The sequence below is a fragment of the Atta cephalotes genome (genome assembly GCF_000143395.1).
Source record: "Atta cephalotes unplaced genomic scaffold scaffold00078, whole genome shotgun sequence".
NCBI lineage: Eukaryota > Metazoa > Arthropoda > Insecta > Hymenoptera > Formicidae > Atta > Atta cephalotes.
This window is the reverse complement of record NW_012130142.1, coordinates 649,640-674,035: the sequence shown is the minus strand read 5'-3', so window position 1 is coordinate 674,035 and position 24,396 is coordinate 649,640. Positions and strand designations below refer to the sequence as shown.

At 33.6% G+C, this 24,396-nt stretch overlaps 1 pseudogene; it reads right to left on the bottom strand.

Moving 5' to 3' along the window:
• The window catches only part of LOC105624433, a 267,247-nt pseudogene that overhangs the window by 7,463 nt on the left and 235,388 nt on the right, over positions 1-24,396 (bottom strand).

Sequence of the window (24,396 nt, the reverse complement as noted above, 5' to 3'; positions counted from 1 at the left end):
GCGGGATTCGTACGCTACCCAAAAGATGGAAGAAAGTAGTGGCCAGCGATGGACAATACTTTGAATCATAAATGTATAACCAGTTTTTTACAATAAAGCCTCGAATTTCGGAAAAAAAAACGGCGGAAGCAAAGTTGTATACCTAATAGTTAAAATAGAATAGGTTTTAAATTGGTCGATAAAGAGATTAAAAAAAACATGGATTTCTAATGGATGTGAACTGATGGTTATCGCAACTTGTTAGCTGACATTACATCCAAGTTGATGTATGTAGCGCGTATGAATATACTATTATTATGAATATAGTATTATGAATATACTTAAAATAAAGAATGGGCCCCTCCATCGCTCATTCTTGTGAGAACGCAGTCATATATTCTTCGTCTTTTCGATTTCAACACGACCTTTAATATTTATTTCGATTGTAACAGAATGAATTTTTAATATTTTATGAATATATTTTTTTTTGTTTGCGAGAAGGAGAAAAATTTTTACATAGCCCCTCCGAGATGTTCCCGAAGGATAATGTATCCGAATGAGGGGAAGACATTCAGAAACCGGTTTCCTAATTGTGCAAGATTTGATGAGTCTGCATTCCTCTTATAAAGAAGGAAACAGCGGATATTATCGCCTATCTGCTAAAAAACTCCTCCTATTTAGCACTTCTGCAAGACAATATTGAGCATAAATCAGAGAATTATTTTGCATAGTCACAGATTTTAATTTTACAATCTTAAACGACTAAGGATGAATATGTCTGTTTCGCTCCAAGAGAGAAGTGCTTTAAGAGTTGCAGCGCAAAAATCGAAAATGCTTGGATATAGTAGCGCATAAATTTGAGAATTATTTTGCATAGTCAGAGTATTTAATTTTGCAAGTATAAACGTCTTAAGAGTAAATATAACTGTTCGATCCAAGAGAGTGACTCAAGGATTGCAGCGCAAAAATAAAAAATGCTTGGAAATAGTGGCGCATAAATCAGAGAATTATTTTGCTTCAGAGTATTTAATTTTGTTTTAAACGACTTAGGGATGAATATGTCTGTTCGCTCCAAAAGGGAAGTAACTTAAGGGTTGCAGCATAAAACAAAAATGCTTGGAAATAGTAGCGCATAAATAGCACATAAATCCTATGTATTAAATTTTCCAAATCGGTTGTTTTTAATCGGGTGGAGGGACTGACTGACATACCGGCGGTTTATTAATTTTCCTCGATATCAGTCGAAAATAGCTCTGAGCTTTTTGGAAAGTTGAAACTTAACTTTTATCAAGACCGAACAGTATTGGATTTTTCTATCAATGATCGTCTTCCATCTTTGTATATTGATAGACTTCTCGCCACGTTTTACGTTGTACTTTTGTACAATTTTTTAAAGTCGGGATGTCTGAATTTTCGTTGGTCATTTTTCACGGGCAACATTTTTCAAATAATAATTTCTTTTAATGTACCCTTTACTTTCTAAATCTTTTTTGTATGCATCACGCATTTTCTGACGTTTTGTTTCAGGATCTTTTTCGTACTGATCGTGCGCTCTCTGACATTTTCTTTCAGAATTCATAATATATTTTTCTCTGTGAGAAAAAGAATCTTTTTCCATTCGTTTTGAACACTGTTCTTCAGTTTCCTTGCTACGTCTCTTTCTCAGTGCATCCGCCTATCGTCTTTAACGGCAATAGTGTTAAGCAATTTGGAGTAGTTGAATTGTAAAGATATGGAAAATGAGTTATTGTTTGTTTTGCAATTATTGCGAACATGAGATCTTAACAAAGATCTATCGTACGTCGATGCAAGGATTTATGACAAACAGAATCGATGTAGCAATCGCAATCATCATAGGATCACAATTATAACCATCGCCTTGCGACTGAACTTCAGGAAATATTATTGGATTGTTCTGAAAGGAAAATAATCTGTCCACAAAACTCGAATTTTCATTCAAATTTTTTATATTAGCATTACGGCCTATAATACCTTCATGAGAATCATACAATAACAGTTTTTATGTCGTAATAGCAAGTAACCCAATGTCCGCCACCGAAATCACTGTGCAGTATTTGCAAATGCTTCTTCTTTGAATTATCGAATAGAACAATCCGATCGGGAAATATTGTTAATCATACAGGCCGAGGTGTATAATCAGAATTTTTTTCAAGTAGTATATAGAAACTATCATCCATCAACCATTCTTCGGAAGCCAAAATGTTTTTTTCAATATTATCGTAATAGAACTTTTCAGTTGGCGTTCAGTTGGGGCAGCCTTCTAGTAGTGCAAGTATCAAATCAAATTTTTCCAATTAGACATCTATAGCAAGCTAAAGTTCTGCTCTATTGCAGCAAAAATAGCAACTATAATAGCGAATAATTTTAATTTGGGTAATAGACCCAAAATAAAATTAATTTTTGTAATTGTAAGCGCCTACACCAGTCAAAATTCGGCGCTACTGGCAGCCGATGTTTTCATTATGTGGCAGCTTTTTTATACAGTGCCTGAGCAGCCGATAAATTTCTTTTAATTTTCCAGATCTGTAAAATAAGAAAGTTATATAAATACTTTATAAAACAAATAGATTAATAATTTGTAAATTTGAAAATAACTTTTACATTTTTCTGAAAATAGAACGGAATTCTTATGTGAACCTTAAACAAACTATTGAAGTTTATAATTAAATTTTATTTTCATAAAATAAATATTATAATATTTTCATAAAAATTGAAAGAATTAATCGTCTGCTTTGGCGCTGTATAAACGCTGTATTAAAACTACTGCTCTAGCGCTATAAGGATTGCTGTAAGTGCGTAAATAACATCGGCTGCTCTGACGCTGTATAAAAGCTGCCGTAAGCGCTGCATTAAAATGAGTGTAATAAAATTTTGGCTTGCCCTACGTATCGATATATTACTATGAATAATAAAAATTTCTTATCACAATCGAAGAATTTTATTTCAGCGTATCATTAAGAAATAAACTACGTCAAAGATCATGTTAAAATCGGAGAGACGAAGAAAATGTAATTGCGTTCTCACGAGAATAGAGAGGCCCATTCTTTATTTTTAATATAGTCTTACAGTCCGCATCTCCGCATGACCCAGATGAGTCATGGATGTTTTGAGGTACTTACCATTTTGAGATACAATGTAACGCGTCGCCGATTTGTGCACATGCGACTACAGATACGATGCACATGCTATTATTTTGCCCGTCTTGGACCGCGAAGAAAACGTCATTTTTTTCAACGGTTGGGACTCGATGTTTTTGACAGGACATACGGTTTCATTGTCAAGAAGGCTATGTGCTCTGTTGCGTGTTGGACAGCCCTTGCGAATTTCTGCCATCAAGTAGGAGCGGACCAAGTGGGAGCGTCAGGCCCTGCAGAGGCAAAGGCTCTTTTAGCTCGGGCCTCTCTAGGGTCTGACGACAACTATGTGTAAAAATGTAGATATAATATATATATTTATGATAAAGTTTATAATATAGGATTCTAGTTTTAAATAGTGTAGCGGACCATGGAGATAGGAGCATATACTCCACGACTTGGGTATGCTCTGATGAAATATCGGATAGGTTCTGAAGCCAATGTAGTCTTGTGGAGGTGTTGAATAGGTGAAGTTTTTTAGCAGAAGTTTTTATGATGTCTGCTGTCCTTCCTTATAGGAGGGACGCAGATTCATTGAATCCTGCACAATCAAGAGACCGGCTTCTGGGTTTTCCTTTCATCCGATTAAATTCTCCTTCCGGGAACATCCCGGATTAGGGGCTACGTGAAGATTTTTTTCTTCTTGCAAAAAAAGTATTCATACATTATTAAAAATTCATTCTGCAATCGAAATAAATATTGAAGGTCGTGTTGAAGTCGGAGAGACGAAGAAAATATTTGCGTTGCGTTCTCATGAAAATGGATGGAGGCCTATTCTTTATTATAAGTAAATATTCATAGAATATTAAGAATTTATTCTATTGCAATTGAAATAAATATGTAATATATGGTCAATATTTATTATAATTATAACAGTTAAATATAATATAACTAGCAAATATTAAGTAAATTCAAAATTCATAAATTAAAAGTTTCTTGAATCAAGTATAAAGAAGTCATATGGTTAAAAAATTTATTGCTTATTTGACGTAATATATTCACTTCGTTATAGAGCTTTTGAAAATACCGTTCTAATGGAATATTTTTCGTACTTCAAGTGTTGTAATAATTGAGGTCGGAAAGATTTAATTACAAAATAAAAATTAAAATAACTTGCTACTTTTTTATTATACACAAACGGATACAGTATCAAATAAATTTATGTAATATCCCTAAGAACTTACATGTTACAATATTTCACTATTACGATCAATATAATTATATAAAAATAATTATATAAAATAATTATATAAAAAAGCTAATTTCTTGAAAAAAGGCCTAAGTAGAGTTGTGCTTTCAATCCACTCATCCTCTCAATTACTCTGTAAAAGCTTTAACATTATTTCTAAATGGACATCGAGAAACTCATCAAAACAGGCCGCCATGTTCTTTTTCCGAGTTATTAACAAATTGGTACTCTGGAATTACAAGCAATTATTTTTCATTGTATGGGCTAATATAAATTTCAAATCGAATCTTAATAAACGACTTTTATTTTGTACATTAAGAATGACATTATAGCATTTATATTCTAGAATCAAATTGTAATCTATTTTACTTGTCTGTATATTCGTTTTAAATTCACATCTTCAATAACATATGAATTACTTTTCATCAATGATTATATATTATATTAAATGTAGATATATACTTTATATATGTACACTTTGAATTGGCACCTCCAATAATATATCAATTACTTGTCATGGTATAATAATATATCATTATATAATCATTTAAATTTTAAAGGTTTAAATTTTTTAGGATACACTTTAATTAAATTTTTGAAGGTTTAAATTTTTGATGATACACTTGACGTATGTTCACTTTGAATTGGCACCTTTAATAATATATCAGTTACTTGTCATGGAAATATATTATTAAATAATTATTTAAATTTTTAAAAGTTTAAATTTTTGAGAATACACTTGATGTATGTTCATTTTGAACTGGGACCTTGAAAAATGTATCAGTTACTTTACATGGTAATATATATTGTTAGATAATATGTTATCAGATAATCGTTTAAATTTTTAAAAGTTTATATTTTTGATAAATATGCTTTATATATGTTCACTTTGAACTGGGACTTTGAATAATATATCAGTTATTTTTCATGGTAATATATATTGTTAGATAATTATTTAAAATTTTTAAGAGTTTGCATTTTTGAAGATCTGTTTTATATATATATATATATAGTACAGAGTGTCTTAGATCACCAGTCCATTCTTTTTATCTCCGCAGAATAAGATCCAATAAAAAATATGTTCAGACCAAATGTATTGGGTTTAAAAATCTATTTACTGATCATATCAGTTTGACCTTGGATGACTTTGCCAAAGTCAGATCAAGGTCACATCGATTTTTTTAAATGAAACATCCTACTTTTTCTTTTAAAATCTAATAGCCGATATCAAGAACTTTTCAAAATATAATAAAGTATCTTTTGATTAAATAAATCTTGAGTTATGAAGATTAAAAGTAGCGTGTGTGTGGGGCAAAGCCACCCAAGATCAAATTGATACGTTCAATAAATAAATCTTTTTAAACTGCACAACTTTGGTCTGAACATATTTTAGATCTTATCCTGCGAAGATAAAAAGAGTGGACGGGTGATCTGAGACACCCTGTACACACACACACACACACACACACACACACACACATTGTGTGTATATATTTTATATATATATATATATATGTAAAATGAAACGATATAATCTATAATCTCTGGCCATCAAGATGAGAAAGTACTAATACCGAGATTTTTTTCCTGATAGAAATAATTAATAAAATATTCTCATCTCGCTCAAATGCATTCCTAGTATTACCACTAATTACATAATTAATAATAAAATACTTACGTTCTCCCCATGAGCTCATTATCATTACGTACATCCACGTTAACTTCTAATCCATGGCACACGTTGATTGGTTTCAGCAATCTCTAGTTGCAAGTTGCGCGCACTATCTGTTAATTCCACAGATTTTTCAACTAGTAACAATGCCTACATATTAATATAATTTGCACAACCAATTAAATTGTTAATATTTGCCATTTTTCAAAAATTAACTTTGGTAGACGAACTAACAGGCTGGACAAACAAACTGACAAATCATGGAGATTGTGCATATAGTAAATTGTGTTTATAGTAAAAATGTATGTGACAACACGTGATATCAGTTTGAAAAAGAATCCTCAGTCTAAGTATGGTGCTACGTGTAAAAGTTTATGCCTCAGCCAAAAAGTATATGAAAAGACTTCGCACTCGAAAAATTCCACCTTAATATATTTATTTGTTACAGCTCTTCGAGTATCATAGCGCAATTAAACATATCGAACGATAATCGAATAACTATCGAACAGCTATCAGGAATAATAGGAGTTGTATTAGTCCTGGTGGTCCTCGCAACCATAGTTCTCATTGTTTGTTCGTTTGCTAATTTTCAAGCCTGTAATATTACCCTTCCCCCCCTCTCATTCATTATTATCTTCTCCTTTTAGAGAGCCTCATCCAGACGACATCAGCAACTTTGGACACACTCATAGCATCTTTATCCGCATCCACAATTAATCAGTACGTCCGTTCTTTGCGTGATTGATAGGAGTTTTGCCAGAAGCAGGAAGTCTCTCCTTTCTCTCCTAGAGTGGATCAGATCGTAACATTCTTAACTCATGAGCTACAGAAGGCTCGTGTTCAATATGAACCTCGCGCTCGGCAATTTCACTTATTTCGGATAGTAGCATCAGCATTCGCCCTATCATCAAATGTTTTTGTAAGCGTGCCAGTATTTTGAAACCCTAAAAGCCCAGATATGACTTTATTTAGGACCTTCATGATTTCGAAGTTAGCGTCAGTTTATCCCTATGATCCTCTGACCGTTAGAAGTTGTTACAAAGAAATTAATTTTTTTCCCGTTAGGTTCAGAATAATGTACTCAATCTCTAGCAGCAATTAGGATCCCGTATATTTCACTCTCCAACGACAGACTTACCATCAGAATTCCAAACCGCATTAAAACTTCGGGTCTAATCACTTCTTACTTTTGCTTGCTTCCGTGACCATCCAGAGTTTTGTATTATTTCCTTTCTTACATTATTTAAACCTTACTAGAAGCTTGCGCCTAAGTAATTCTAACGCGTTATTTATTGCTTGCGTAAAACCTCATAGACCAGTAGGCGTACAAACAGTGAGTCGATGGATTCGCACAGACCTATGCGGAGTACAAAACAAGTATTTTTCAGCACCCACAGTCCCCGCATGTTTCCACATTATTCGCAACTAAATCCATCGATCTGATGAAGCGCACAGCAGGCTGGTCTGGCAAATCCTGCGTATTTGAGAAATTCTATAATCGTCCTGTAATTAATACGGATGACTTCAGTAGATCCGTCTTGTTGTCTTAAAAACTAGACATTACTTAAAAAAAATAAAAGTTTCTTAAATGATTGATCGTAAAGATCCGATTCTTTTTTTCAGTCATGTTACTTCTCTGAAGAGGATATGTTTATTTTCTTCACTAATTATAAGTTTCCCAACATTTTAACTGATGTTTCTTTATTTACATTGTTTCTCTGGTATTTGTCGAATAGCAATAAGACCTTTCTCTAACTACTTTGGACAAATCGTACTACTCTACTTTGGACTAATCGTACAACTACGTAGTTTATTCATTCGGACGAGACTACGGCATAATTTAAAGATTAAACAAGCTTACCAAGTGAAGTTCGATCTTAATTATGCCTGTAATCTGGTCCGAATAGATAAACTATGTAGTCACACTTTCTTGCCGGTTACATCAACAGTATTCGTTCAAGCTCAAAAAGAAGGAGAACACTTCCGGGCTCCCTGCAGCGCCACGCGCGCGCGTTACTTCCATTTCGTTTCCTCGTTATGTTTAAAGTATAACCATTCTGAGACAAATCATATATAGCAGGAGGGAAGAAAGCTTAGAGCTTTGAGTGTGGAAAGTCCCATTCATCCTCTTCTATCATGGCCTCCGTAATTAGACGCCTCGCCATGCCATACAGGACCATCTCATCGTCCCATTGCAATATAGTGATGAATCACTCAACCAGGAAGTGCAAGATTTGTCGGAAATCGTCAGAAAATGCTATGACATAGGTCGTGAAAAAATGTAATGTGTGAGAATGATTCCTCTTTTCAGCACCGCTATTTCCTTGATAAACTTTATTTCGATGATGAATCCTAGATTCACAAACGTCAGTATGGCCATGATGAGTAATTTTTCGAGCAGTTTTTCTCTCTCTTTTAAAGTTCTAAATACTTGTTGACGTTGCAATTATTATATTATTATTTATATGATCTTGTGCACTACATTGGATAACGGACAGTATTTGATTATATGATCGTGTATAATGAGGCAATATGCAGTAGTATTGACGGGCACATTCTCCTTGCAGTCAAATTCTATGCGTACGTCTACAGTGGCGTTCTTGATTGACGGATTCATCATGTAAGGTTTTCTCTAAGGTCATCATGTAAGGTTTTCAGTACTAGAGGTACAGACTTACTTACTTGTATGATGTGAATAATATAATAAATATATTTAAATAGTAGCACAACTAAATGCGGGACTCTACATAAGATATCTTCTTAAACATAAAGTTTTACGCCAAAATCAGTACATTTGATACACACAGTTAGCCATAACTGTGTTCTCGAATCTTCTTTTCTTTCTTTCTGCGCGATTAGTAGGAGTAAGCGTGTTTCGAACCACTGCCGTGATTGGTCGAGGCGCGAAATGTAACTAAAATTATCTTATGATCTTCGACCATACCTGACCTAAGTCCATCCTCGGACTGATATAAAATAACGTGCAAAAAAATACATATGGATAAAATATAGGATTAATAGAATTTTACAATTAAAGAGAACAAAATGTCCTTAAACTTATAATTAAAAATCTTATAACTAAAAAAAAAGCAAATAATCCGCTACAACTAAACGTAAATTTTTCTTTTGTCTTTTGGCGTCTATCCAGGGGGCATATTATGGGCTTTCCAAACTCCGATATAAGTTTTACGAATCAATCTGGAGTTACATAAGGGTTATTCTCCATCGGCAACATAGCGGTCGTTTCGCAAACATTTAATAACTTTATAGAGTCCCTTAAATTAAGGAATTAATTTTTTGACACGCCGGAGGTACTGTCATAATTGCGTATATCATTATTGCATCTCCAATTTGATTGATGCGCATTGCATGCGCAGGTTTCCTATTTTTATTAGCTCGCACTTCACTCTGTCACTGGATTTTCTTTATTTTTATAGATGCGTTAGCTCGAATAGAATCAAAATTCCTGTTATTACGGCCTTTTTCATTATGTATATAGTCAGCAAGTTTGTTTATAATCTTGCCACGCTTTACAACCAAATAGTAATGTACAACCAAAAGGGTACTCCCGTACTTTTATTAAAGGCAAACTTTACATCAGGTAGCACATGATTTCAATATTTGCCATCTCTGTCATCTGTTAGCTTTGATAGCATAGGTGTAAGCATTCGATGGATTCGCTCTGCTTGTCCACTAGTCTGTGGCGATCCCGTAGCGACTAATATAATAATATGTGTTTTACATTATGCTCTTTCAAAAATTTTCGAAATTCTTAAGTCGTAAACGAAGAACTTCGATCTGATATGATACACGATTATAATTCCTAAAATAATCTGTTAAACATTGTATAATTTTCGAATTGATGTAGTTTTGATGTAGTTTTTGTTGCATAATTTAACATACTTACTAAAATCATCAACGTTCTTAAGAATGTATTGCTTGATTTTATGTTGTTTGACAACGGGTTCATAATGATCAATGTATTACATCATAGTCTTTATCGATACTATGCAGTAAGCTCTCACCCGTGGTAAGAGAATAAGAAAAACACTTAAGACAATTACAAATATAATTTTCGATTTTTTGCTTAAGATTTGGAAACCAATAATTTAATGTAATAGTAGAAACGATTTTTGTCTATCCCTAGGTGTTTTATTTCATTGTGATATTTACGTAGGATACTATTTTCTATCGCAGTAGGGATAAAACAAGTCGTTTTTATATTTTCTGTATATAAATCCATCACGCACCTTATAATATTTATTCCGATTTTTCCAAGTTAGCTCTTAATTCTTTAATGACGAGATCCTCATTTTGACACGCGGATAAATTAAATTCTAAGGAGTTATCCACAATAACCATAATATTTGTAATTAAGGGCGTCAACATGTTGTATTTGAGCACCGGCTCTATGCACAACTTCATAATCATAACTCTGAAGTTCCAAAGCGTGAAATTCTAGGATGAATAACTTTTGAACGTTAGCCTAAATAAATTGCAATCTGTAATAATTTTAAATTTAATTCCTTGAAGGTAATTTCTAAATCTGCATAAAGTATAGGTAATCGCTAAAGTTTCAAACTCGAAAGAATGAGATTTGCTTTCAGAAGTTGTTCTCTTTGAAAAATAAAAAATGGATGAAGTTTTAAGTCAGCTTCCTTTTGCATTAATATGGCACCATAATCTGCTGCACTTGCATCACAATGTAACTTTGTTATATCTTTAGGACTATAAATGGATAATATTGGAGAAGATGTTAACTTAGATTTTATAGTTTTATTTATAGATTCGGAAGACTCTAATTCTCTAGCACCGAAAATAAAAGTTACCTTAGATTTTAACAATTCATATATAGAGGTATATAGCAATCTGGGCAAATTCTGGCACAAATTTTTGGAAATAAGAACTTAATCTTAAAAATCTCTGAACTTCATACGTATTGCGGGAGATAGAAAAATTTGCAACTGCAGATATTCGATCGTTGGGCTAATCTTTTCTCTTATCACGGTATATCCGAGATATTTGATCTTAGTTACTAAAAAACGTATTTATCTAGCCGTAGTTCCATCCTATTTCTAACTACTTGAATAACACGTTGAAGTAATGCTTTTAAGTAATGCTCTAGAGTTTCAGACGCAACCAGAATATCATCCAAGTAGATAACTGTATCTCCCGTTTCAGTTAATTCTTTAAAAATAACAGAAATAAAACGTTGAAATTTAGAAGGACCGACTTTAAGCTCGAAAAGCATATTCAAAAATTCGAAATAGCCCAACAGAGTTACAAAAACGGTGTATTTAATTAATTCATGTGAAAGAATCTATTTCATAAATCGAGTTTACTAAAATACGTTTTATCTGCCAAAATTAGAAATAAATTCTCTTTTTTTCTTTCTCAACATTATCAGGGATGCATATTCCGATTCTCTCGGGCGAATAATGCCTTTATCAACATACTCATCTAAGAGATATTTATTCTTGTCTCTCTCTCTCTGTTTAGGATATTCGTCTAGGCAAGAAATGGAACTATTGTGTATCGTTTAACTTAAGCTTCAATTTAGCCTTTACCTCTGGCTCATCCGGTTTAATTTGGTTACATAATGGTACATAATGGTCATCGAATATTTGAACTGACTCAGTCTTACTCCTCTGCTGGTAATTATTCATTTGCCCTACAAACATTCAAAAGGTTAATGCTAGAACAACCATAATCTATATTCATAATGGTACTAATTATATCAATTGACTCATTCGCATCGGCGCTAATCGCAACTGAAAGAATTTCAGAACATCTCGTTTCTCAAAAGGACATGAAGACATAGTATCATCTGATACAACTAAAAGAGAAACATTAATTTTTTGAACTCGGTCAAGCGTAATATCTACCTTGACAATACCTTTAATTACAAGTTTAGATCTGCGGCTGTTAATACTGCAAAAGCTTTCATAAATGATTAATACGATGAATACCATATTGCTTAATAACTTGTTTCCTAATAAAGCTGATTGGATTCCTAGTATCAAATAAGATACTTAAATGTATAACATACTTAACATCTAAGTTACTTATTTCATAAGTGACATCTCGTCTAAAATAAACTATGGTATAATATCTAAATTATCAATCTTGTTTGTCTCTGTTAACGAGACTTTCTTCAGACAGTCCTTGTTTACATAGCCAACTCTCCGCAACCATACAGGAACTCTTTTCTTTTCGTGCCGCTTACAGCTTCGCTAACGATATGCCCTGATGATGATAGATTACAATTATAATAACGGTTCTCCTTAAATCGAATTTCTCCCTAAGTTCTAACGGCTTAGAATCCTTGTGTTTAATTTCGATCTTGTCACCTGTCATCTTCGGTTTTTAAGATCTGGACGTATGAAAATCTTTTTAAAGGCCCGTAACAGAACTTCTGTGAAAGTAAAATTTTGCATCCTAGCATGGTTTCTCAGATGTACATCCGAAATGCCATCTATAACGTAATCTAAGATTTCATCATCCGGGATTGGTATTCGATTAATTCTGATAATTTTATCATGATAATAATTATGAAATGTTTCTTGTGACTGCCACAGCCACACTTCGAACTGCTTACGTAAATCAACTTTATTGGGCGGTGATCAAACTTTTAATTCACACAGAATATCATTAGCCGTCACGCCTAATAATTTAGGTTTTGAATCCATAACGACTTGCCTTAAATCGTAATCCGATCAAAACTTTAACCAGATTGTCATTAAGTTCGTAAGCGTCTTTTAGCAACTGTGCTTTTAACAACTTTGAATATTGTATTTGATTTCCTATTTCGTGAAATCTTGATCTATCTCACTATATTCATTCAGAAGCTTTCTAATTATCTTAATATTTACCGAGAGTGATCATCCTCGTGGTGATGAACTGGGGATGACCTATCTCTTAATCTCTTGTTCTCTTGCCGCATAATGTTGATCTTATAATAAAAATCTCTCTCAGCATAATAATTTCAATTCGTGAGAGGCATTACGATTAGCATTATCTCCAATAGAATTAAATCTTGGTTGCTTTTTATAGAATTAAATTCTTTGTTGCTACATGTTGGATCAGTTCTGCTTTCTCTTCTCGAATATCTCGGTCGTCTTGGTTCGTTTCCGCACACCAATAATTGGAATCTGCTGCTAATATTCTGGCAACCAGCTTTGTTTCCTGATGCCAGCAATTTCAACTTCTTAAGTATCACCTTTAACTCGGCGAACATAAATTCGGAGCGGTTTCTTGTCCACCATCTTAGTTATGATCCCACTTCTGAATAATTGTAAGATTTTCGGTACTAGACTCACACAGACTCACACGTAATGATGTGAATAACAAATTATTTAAATAGCACAACTAAATGTGGGAATATAGGATAAAAGGGATTCTAACCTACTATATATGTTAGTACGTATACGTATACAATGTGTGCGTGCGTGCGTGCGCGCGCGCGCGCGCGCGCGTGCGTGTGTGTGTGTGTGTGTGTGAGTGTGTGTGTGTGAGTGTGTGTGAGGGAGTCAGAGAGGGGAAAATACTTCACAGACGTTGGAAAAGGGGAAGCATGTCACTGGGGTCCATGGAAGAGAGGGAAGGATTTTCCTTCTCTCTCTCTCACCCGTTATAGGATGCTCTCTCTGTTCCATATAGTTCTCTCTGTTCCATCCGTTGCGGCCCTATACTTATCATAGTATTCGCACTCTCTTTCCTCCCTATTGTAATCTCTCTTACGTTACAATTATATCTATTTACAATTATATCTATTATATTTCGTTTAATATGACTAGCGACTAATATTAATAATATTTTATATAATAATATAGATGAGAAGCACACAATCTCTTTCTATGTATACTTATTTTTTATCTATACTATCTATTTTATCTATACTATATTATCTTTTCTCTCTCTTTCTCCTGTTGCATTCTGTATCCAACTCTCACGTTTTGTCTCTTTTCTTGCACGCAAAGATTTAAGAATTTTATTCTACTGAATTAATGAGTACAATCGAACATTCAATGAGAACGCGATGACACCGTTAGATGTCATGATAACGTCACACGTGTGGTGTAACATGAAATCGCCAAGGAATGAGCGAAGGATGAACGAAGGAAAAGATAATAGGAAGGTACCGAATAATTCCATACCCCGGATATACAGTTTAAATATACATATATTTTAGCACAGTTTTTAAAATAGAATGAAAAATATTTATTAACTTATTTATTTCTATACATATATGTTATAATTATAAATTTATATTTCTTTCACGAGAGATCCCAAGTCTCTTTACACCATCATCGCCATTTTCCTTCATATTTTCGCTCAATATACGGCTCATTACCACAGCATCATTCATCAGAACCTTCAAATACCTCTCACGTTCTTGTACTCTATCGATTGTTTGCATAATCACAACATCTACACAATCCCTGAAATATACAGTAAGACTTAAATAGCATAAATTAAAATAGATCTCATGTGTACATGGAGTATTTATCGCATGCAAAATAATAAGTACTTGATCAGGCTCAAAGCACCACTGCGAATAAGTCACGAAACTTCATACATGTTGATACTTACACCCTATCACATCGAGTCTAACGCAGTCACAATGCTCCACGTCAATATCTATGATCATTAACATATGTACTTACATTGTTCCTAATAACTGATGTTCCTGATCAACGCGAACATTAATCTGCAGTGAATCAAGTGCGTTCCGGGTGAGGTACGTTAGTAAACGTCTGATCTATTCATTGCACAGTAGCTGATGCTATGGTTCTATTGATAAGAATGGAAGCTTTCGCATGTAATATACTCATAATATCCGAGAGATTATATATGTTCGTACACAAGACTAACCAATAGTCCAACCGACTGATAGAGTTTGATTTTAAGAGAGACTATAAATGATTTGACATCTTCGATTCTACTGAGAGAACGAAAAAAATTATTGCTGTCTAGAATTTAGGGGATGAAGAGTAGGAATATACGCTTGTAACAAAAAAGTCTAGACGATCACGATAAGTATATTGTTTTCATATCTCTTCATCTATCGTTTCTTTCATTATCAAAAAAGGTTAACGAAGAATGCATTTCTTTTTCTTTTAAGAAATTCCAAGTTACCTGACATGAAACAAATGAGTCACTCACACTATTATTATTGAATACACATCAAACATTATTGAACTAAGTATATTGTAATAATATTGAATAGCTACCATTATTGATAGATATTTAATAGTAGGGATAGAGGAAAGAATTTTAAAAAATCTCATATTTTATTTTTTAAATTTGATATATTTTTTTTGACGTTGCGCCTACCAGTTGTATATTTTAAAATATTCTGTAATAAACAATTCTTAACATGTTTTTCTCATCATACAGTATTAGTAACATCTAGATTATATAAAGAATCTATATCTTCGTAATCAGAATCCACAGTCAATTGTCGAGTCGTCGCTATTGAGTATATCAGCCAGCCATTCACGTTTATTAATGATTTTGTCAAGAAATTTTATAAAAATGTTATAAGAGGACAACTTCATTTCTCAACACCATCACTTCCTTCATGATAAATTTCCTTCCAATGATAAATCCTTATATAAACAATCAAATTAAACATGCATTAAAAAAGCGTGTTTTCCTTATATCATTGTGTTTAACGATATTTCAAAGAGATCTTAAATCGATTTCAGAGGTGACACACATATCCCTTTGTTATTGAATATTGTCACGCTTACTGAAAATAAGTAGACAAAAAATGAAGACTTACATATAATATTGTTACATTACATTAAAGATTCTTTAAATTAAATACGTACGCTTTATAAATACGTTATAAATACGTAAAGCTATGATATATTATATATATATATATATATATATATATTATATATGTAATTTTTTATTATTGAATGTAAAAATGATTATATCATAACATCTCTCAACGTGATCTGAGTTTCTTTCACTTAATCCGAAGAATTTGTTACGTCTATATTTTAACACTAATAAATTTCATTTTTTAAAATATATTTTTAAAATATATTACAGATATAATGTATCTTCAAATGGTAATAAAAAAAATGTAATTCTTAATGTGTAAATAAGTAAAATGCTAAAACGAATAATATGTTTCCGTGCAAACGTTCGAAATCTAAGTTATCTTGAAGAATTCATTACTCGTGTAACTTTAATGTTAAAAACGTTATATTAAAAACGCTTCTTTTTAAAGTTATAAGAGACCAACATTGTTGGTCAATCTAAACTGTTAAAAAATGAATACTTTATTTCTTCGAACGCTCTTGCATGTCTATGTTCACTGCTATAATATCAAATCATTGTTTAATAACAACAATCATTTATTATTATAATAGAATTAAAATTAAATTGCTGCAAAATATAGTTCTGTCTCATTGTTGCGATCATTACAAAATGGTAGAGGACTTTTCGACTCAGTTTAGTCCGCTCTATTTACCCTACTTGAAATATTTGGCGATTATTTTCAGACACCCTGTATAAATATATATATATATATATACATATATATATATATATATATATATATAATATATTTATACATATATATATATATATATATATATATGTATATGTAATATATACATTATAAACCGTATAAAAATTTCTTTAATTAGATAAATAAATTTTAATTCCATCAATTAAGTAAAAGAAATCCTATATTCAATCAAAACTAATCTTATTTCGATGTATACATAGACAATTCTGTAAACTGCGCAATAGCCCTTTTCAATCTTGAACGCAATCATGGGTGGAACTACAATATTATAAAATTCTGTATTATGATTGTATGTTCATACACATTCCCTTGAAAAACGATATTCACTCACTAGTTGTTGATTAAACAGATTTTCACTTACTTATAATCACGAGTAATGAATTCTTCAAGATAACTTAGATTTCGAACGTTTGCACGGAAACATTGAAACATATTAGTTTCAGTTTTTATATATTCGTTTTAGCATTTTATACTTATTCATACATTAAGAATTATATTTTTTTTTATTACGATTTGAAGATGCACCATATCTGTAATATATCTGTGATATATTTATGTGAAATTTATTAATGTTAAAATATAGACGTAACAAATTCTTTGAATTAAGTGAGAGAAACCCAGATCGCGTTGATAGACATTAATAATCAAGATATAACTATTCTTGCATTCAATAAAAAATTACATCATAGCTTATTTATAAAGCTTTAATTTAAAGAATTTTTAATGTAACAATATTGTGAGTCTCCATTTTTTGTCTATTTACATTCATTAAGCATGACAATATTCAATAACAAAGAGACATGTATATCACCTCTGGAATCGATTTAAGATCTTTTTGAAATATTGTTAAACACAATGACATAAGGAAAACACGCTTTTTTAATGCATACCTACTTTGATTGTTTGTACAAGGATTTAACGTTGGAAGGAGATGTCTCTGAAGAAAGTGATGGTGTTGAGAAATGGAGTCATTCTCTTATAGCACTTTTACATGTCCCATGCCATGGAATTTCCTGACAAAATCCGAAAAGGACTGCGCTTTCTGCTTGAGTGTGCTGAGTGCGTATCATGGATTGCAATGGGAAGACGTGATGATCCTGTACAGCATGATGGAACACCTGATTATAATGGCTGTAATTGGTGCAGAAGAGAATGACGACAATAAGGCTCTTATATATGTTAAAAGACCAAAAACGTGAATGGTTAGCTAGTATATTCAATAACGACGACTCGACAATTGAAAGATCTGATCCATTCTGGATGCTGATTACGAAGATATAGATTCTATATATAATCTAAGGTTACCAATACTGTACGAAAAACATGTTAAAAATTGTTCATTACAGAATGTATTTAAAATATACAACTAGGGGGGGGGGGGCGAGCGCAACGCCATAAAAAAATACATCATGTTCAAAAAATAAAGTATGAGACTTTTTTAAATGCATTTTAATTTCTTTCCCCTTTTTCTATAATTAAAAATCTATCAATAATGATAACTATTCAGTATTATTACGATATATTTAGTTCAATAATATGTTTGATGTATAATCATCAATAATAATAGTGTGAGTGACTCATTTTCATCATGTCAGGTAACTGTCAGGTAATTTGGAATTTCTTAAAAGAAAAAGAAATGTAAACTTCGTTAACTTTTTTTGATGATGAAAGAAATGATAGACGAAGATTATATGAAAATAATATACTTATCGTGATAGTCCAGACTTTTTTGTTACAAGCATATATTCCTACTCTTCATCCCCTAAATTCTAGACAGTAATAATTTTTTTTGTTCTCTCAGTAGAATCGAAGATTTCAGTCAAATCGTTTATAGTCTCTCTTAAAATCAAATTCTATCAATCAGTTAGGCTATTGGTTAAAAGTCTGTACGATGGAGAACATACATAATCTCTCGGACGCTTGATATACAATATTACGTGCGGAAGCTTCGATTTTCATCTATAGGATCGGAGCATTTTCAGCTACTGTGCAACGAATAGATCAGACTTTTACTAACGTCACTCAGAAAGCAGCTAATTTACTGCAGATTAATGTTCGCGTTGATTAGGAACATCAGTTATTAGGAACAATGTAAGTACATATGTTAATGATCATAGATATTGACGTGGAGCATTGTAACTTCGCCAGGCTCGATATGATAATCAGGAAGTATCAACATGTATGATGTTTTGTGCATTCATTCGCAGCGGTGCTCTGACTGTGATCAAGTTCTTATTATTTTGCATGTGATAAATGCTCCATGTACACATGAAGTCTATTTTAATTTATGCTATTTAAGTCTATTGTATGTTTCAGGGATTGTGCTGCAATTATGCAAACAAGCGATAAGAAAATGTGAGAAGTATATGAAAGGTCTGACTATGGCAATGAGCCGTACAGCGAAACCGTTGAGCGAAAATAGGAAGAAAGATAGCGATGATGGTGTAGAGAGACTTGAGATCGTGGAAGGAACATAAATTTATAATTATATTAGATCATATATATATAGAAATAAATAAGTTAATAAATATTTTTCATTCTATTTTGTAAAAAAACTGTGCTAAAATATATGTATATTTGAACTGTATATCTGGTATGGAATTATTCGGCTATCTTCCTATTGTCTTTCCTTCGTTCGTCCTTCGCTCATTTCTTGGCGGTTTCATGTTATATCACGTGTGCCGATGTTATCATGACGTCTAACGATATCATCGTGCTCTCATTGAGTGTTCGATTCATTAATTCGTAGAATAAAAATCTTAAATCTTTACGTGCAAAAAAAGAGACAAAATGTGAGAGTTGGATAGAGAATGCAACGGATAGAGAAAGAGAGAGAAAAGATAATAAGTATAGATAGTAGGAGATAGCGCGCTTGATTGCTTATCTATATTATTATATAAAATATTATTATATATTATTATATAAAATATTATTAAGACTAATTGCTAAATCATATCATTAAAAAAAATATAGATATCATATCTATTTAATAAAATCGTATGCGAAAGAAGAGAATGTAAGAGAGAATACAACTGGGAGAAGAGAGAATGCGAATACTATGATAAGTATATGCCGCAACAGGGGACAGAGAGAACTTCCTACAACGATGGGAGCGAGAAGGAAAATCCTTTCCCTTTAACCCCGGTGATGTGCTTCCCCTTTTCCAACGTGAAGCATTTTCCCTTCTCTAACTCCCTCACACACACACACACACACACACACACACACACACACGTATCTTATACGCACTAACACATAGTGGGTTAGAATCTCTACTTTTATCTTACTAATGTAAGATTTCTTCTTAAATGTAAGGTTTTCCGCGAGAATCAATACGCTCGATACACACAGTCAGTTATAACGTTCGTGTTCTTGAATCTTCTTCTTCTTCTTTCTGAGCGATCGATAAGGGTAAGCGCATTGCGCATCTCGAATCACACCACTGTGATTGGTTGAGGCACGAAACTAGAATTCTTTTTACAATCGCGAGCAATCAATGCTCGCAAAAGACTCTTTCTCGATGAATAAGAACACATTGAGTCTATAATATGCTTTACAAAAATGCGTATATATCAACAGGATAGAATATCCCGTTTTGCCAAAATCCAGATTTAAATTATCGTGCGGATAAAACACTGAACTTAGATAAGGTCACGTTACTCAAATTACAATTACATCGTCGAACACGCTAACATCTCGTGACATAATATTTTTTCGACCGGTTTGTAGAGCAAAGATGATGTATGGCTTCTCAAGGTGAGTTGCCGTTTTGACGGACTATGAATGCTTTGTCGTATTCTGTAACAGAAAATACAAATTCCACGAACGAAAAGCTCATGCTCAGATAACCGCTTTTCAATGCATACAGCATTGATAATTTATAGATCTCGTTTAATGTGAGGCATCCGCCATTGTAAATTATTAAAATAATTCCACCTCTGACTCTACAGGATTTTCCATCAAGCAATTGTCATTACGCGCTCGTATCAAAATCAATTCATTGTTGACAACCACGCGTTTGTAATCTTCACAAAAGCCCAACAGTATGAGCGGCACACAAAAATTAAAGTGTCCTTCCTCCATGTCATATTTAGAATTCCATCCATTTAGGCCAATCAAAGATTTGTCGTATGTCATTAACACGTAATTCTTGATGATACTGGTAACTTCAACGTTTCTGTTACGGTCAATATCACACATCGTTGAGTTTATATCGAATTTCATTAAACATGACCATACAATTATTTCCAAGCGTCATTAACATTTGATTGTTTTTCTTCTTTACTATTACCTTTACTACAACCTTCTTTCGAGATAGAGAAAACTTTCGTACGATAACGTGTACAAATCCTGTTGCTGTATGGATATTCGTATCTCGTTGCTATGTTCAAATGTAGTGTTGGCATATGGATTATATGTGTGAGTCTCAATCTTGACGATGCGATCATCAAAGATCCGTCTGGTATTATTCAAGATATCGGCCATTTCGTACGATAAAATCCAACGACTTTAAAAATGCAATGTTAAACGCAGTGAATTTTTTTCTAGGTCTCTCCATTAAAAGGTTTCTCATTTGTTTCGGCTGTTCATTCAGCACAAGCATCTCACGTTAGCGCATCGTGTACACAACTTAACGGTAATCTCTTCTCCGCGAAAATCGAGCAATCTTTTTGGAGTCATTTTTTAGTCCATGACGCAAATCATCAGCTCTGTAATGCCGTATGATCGGAAAGTAAATGATCTGAAGTCTTTCCGATATCTTATATCCTGGCGATACGATCGGTAAAAACTCGTGTATCGTGTGCACGCACCTGTCGTTGCTGTACGCACCAGCGGTACAATATTGCACTCGATACGATGATGTTTATATTGATGATATTTATCGACATGTTCGACTCGTGCCACTGTGCTCCAGCATTGAGTACAACCGCATGTCTTATCAGCGTTACAATCAAAATAATTGCAGGCAACTTCGTCTGTTGACAGTTTCTGCGGACAGTTGACAAATAATTTAAGGACCGATATTACGCCGTTTAACTCAATTTCAAACATGTCGCTGACGTTTACGCTGACTGACAAGAGTAGCGTCCTTGACGTGAGCTACTTTCAGCAGTAAATTTGGACGATGCCATTCGATCTGACGGACATTGAAACGTACTATATTCTAGTCAATATAAATTCGACAAACAACAAGTTTTATTATGACAACGAGGAAATTATCATTCAGGAAGAATCGTACTGCGCAAGATCGATACTTGAAATTTTACGTTCTCACAACACAAAGTGCTAAGAGGTCGAAGAGTTCCCGTTGATAATTTGTCAACAATACAATAAGAAGATCAAATGCGCCTATCGGATAAATTTTACAAAATCTCGTACATTGGCTTGAGATTTTTGTCAAACGAAATAACGCCGCGGCTTTCTATGACGCGATTATGACGTTGCGGTTTTTCCAGTTGACTGTAACTTTGTTATCGTTTATATTCACTTTGTTATCGTTTTGGCGACTCTCGCCGCTCTACTGACCAACAACCCGAGAACGCTCGAAAGAACGGACAGGTCGTCGCCATCACATTTCGCTGTCGGAAGTATCCGCTTTCTCTTCTTCGTCTTCATAGTTTTAAAGCCCATAATCTTCGTTTTGGCCTTCATAGTTATTCAATGGCAGCGACTCTCTCTTCGAAAGTCGAATCTCTCATGGTAATGCGCCTTCTTGGCGAATATGTTGTCAGCCGTGTGTCTGCTGTGCGAATACGCTATGTCGTGCTCGCGATACGCAGCATCCAATGGATTAATACCTTGATCACCTCTGGCTTCTCCAAATGCATTCCTGGACCATAAAATTGATATTCGGAAATTGATATCCGGTTCGAAAGGAAGCGCACGATTTAACAAGCTTCTCAGCATTCGTCGCAATTCTTTATCAAAGGCCGTGGATATGCGTTTGATGAATTGTGTGAATTTGTAATGCTTCAGGCACTGATGATATCATTGTACTGAATCGGCTCGTATATGCTCGGATAATTTGTCCCATAACAGATCTATACAATTTTTAAACTCTCGCAGGAATACAATTTTTGACATTATTCAAGCTCTTTTAAAATTAAACTATGTAGATCCGACAGAATGAGAAACATTTTGATTACTGAGAGATTTCGCTCTACGCGGCGCATATATATATATATATATAGGTCAACTCGCGATATCGTTTTTAGTTTTGTGGAAAGAGAAAATATGCGATTCGTCCGCCGCAGTCGCGGGCGATCAAGAGACAAATCTCAACAGCAAAGTGCAAACTGAGAGATGTGCAAGAAATGTGCAAGAGATGGCAATATGCAACCGGCTTTTATATGTGCTGTCGTCTGCGAACCATCATATTGTGGCAAGACGAATGTGCTGATAAGACTATTGGAAAGTTCGCACAGCGCACGATTTGAGAACGTATACATATACTCGAAATTGCTGCAAAAGCCGAAATATCGACCTGGCGAATTTGCTAGCATTGATCAAAGAAATCAGCTATTTTACATTCTCCAATAACAGCGATGTCATTCCACCGAGCGAGGCGCTTCCATTTTTATCTTTGATGACGTGGCGACAAGTAGGATGCGACAAGAAAGTATTTTGGAATGACACGCGAACGTTAATTGCTTCTATCTCTGTCAGACGTACGTAAAAATACCGAAACACTTATACGCGACAATGCAAATCTGTTGATTCTTTAAACAGAATGGCACCAATCTGAACGCGTGTACAACGATTACGTGAATGCTGACATGTCCTAAGAAAATTTCTGCGATTTATGTCGTAAATGTTGGCAACAAAAGTATGGATTTCTAATGATTGACAAGGATAGCGCTTACTGATGGCAATACAGAAAAGGATTTAATGTCTTTGCTGTACCGTAATATGATCAGTTGATACATTGATATATTGACATGGACAACAGCAAAGATCCTAGCTAAGAAGATAGCTAAGAAGATTGCGAAATGAGCGATTCGTAAAGAACACCGTCCTTCGACTGGTAAAATGGAAGAAGATATCGCATTGAAAAGACACTTCAAATCTTATTATCGACCTGCTGAAATAGATTTTCGATAACACTGAATCCTCCAAGGATCCTATCACTGACTGAAATGTTCTTTTCGGGAGAAGACGCGGAACCAAAACCCAAAAGAAAATGACCAAGTGTTTCAAAATCCTATACAGGCTTCTACGCCAAGTCAGTGTTGAATAATCGATAATCGTACCATTCACTTGGAACATTTTATGTTTCTTATATAATATATGGTGCCATATATAATTATATTCCATATATAATTACATATTATCATATATGATGTCCAAGATATGTATACACGTATAAAACAATACTTTGTTATAGAATATGTAGTGTAATTCCTTCGGGAATCGGGATGATGAAATTAATTTAATGAATAATTGAGAATCATTTTTTTATTAAGTAATATAATTGCATCCCGTATACACGCACGCACGCATGCACGAACACACATAAAGAAACGCGCGCGCACACGCACACATCCACACACACACACACACACGCTAGACCTCTACGTTCATATCGTTGGTCCTGGATTACACTATGAGTAGGAAATTACACTACATATTCTGTAACAAAATATCGTTTTATATATTAGGTGTACAACTTTGCTGCCGTTTTCCTATAGATGGCTTTAGCGGTAAGTGGTAGTCGAAATAAATAGATCATAGACGTCATACAATAAACTTGGGCATCTGTCAACATAACCCCATAGAAACATTAGTCGATTTGTGTCTGCATCATAAAGTTATTCTCGATTGAAAATGTCAGTTTACGAGCCAAATTCTCGTC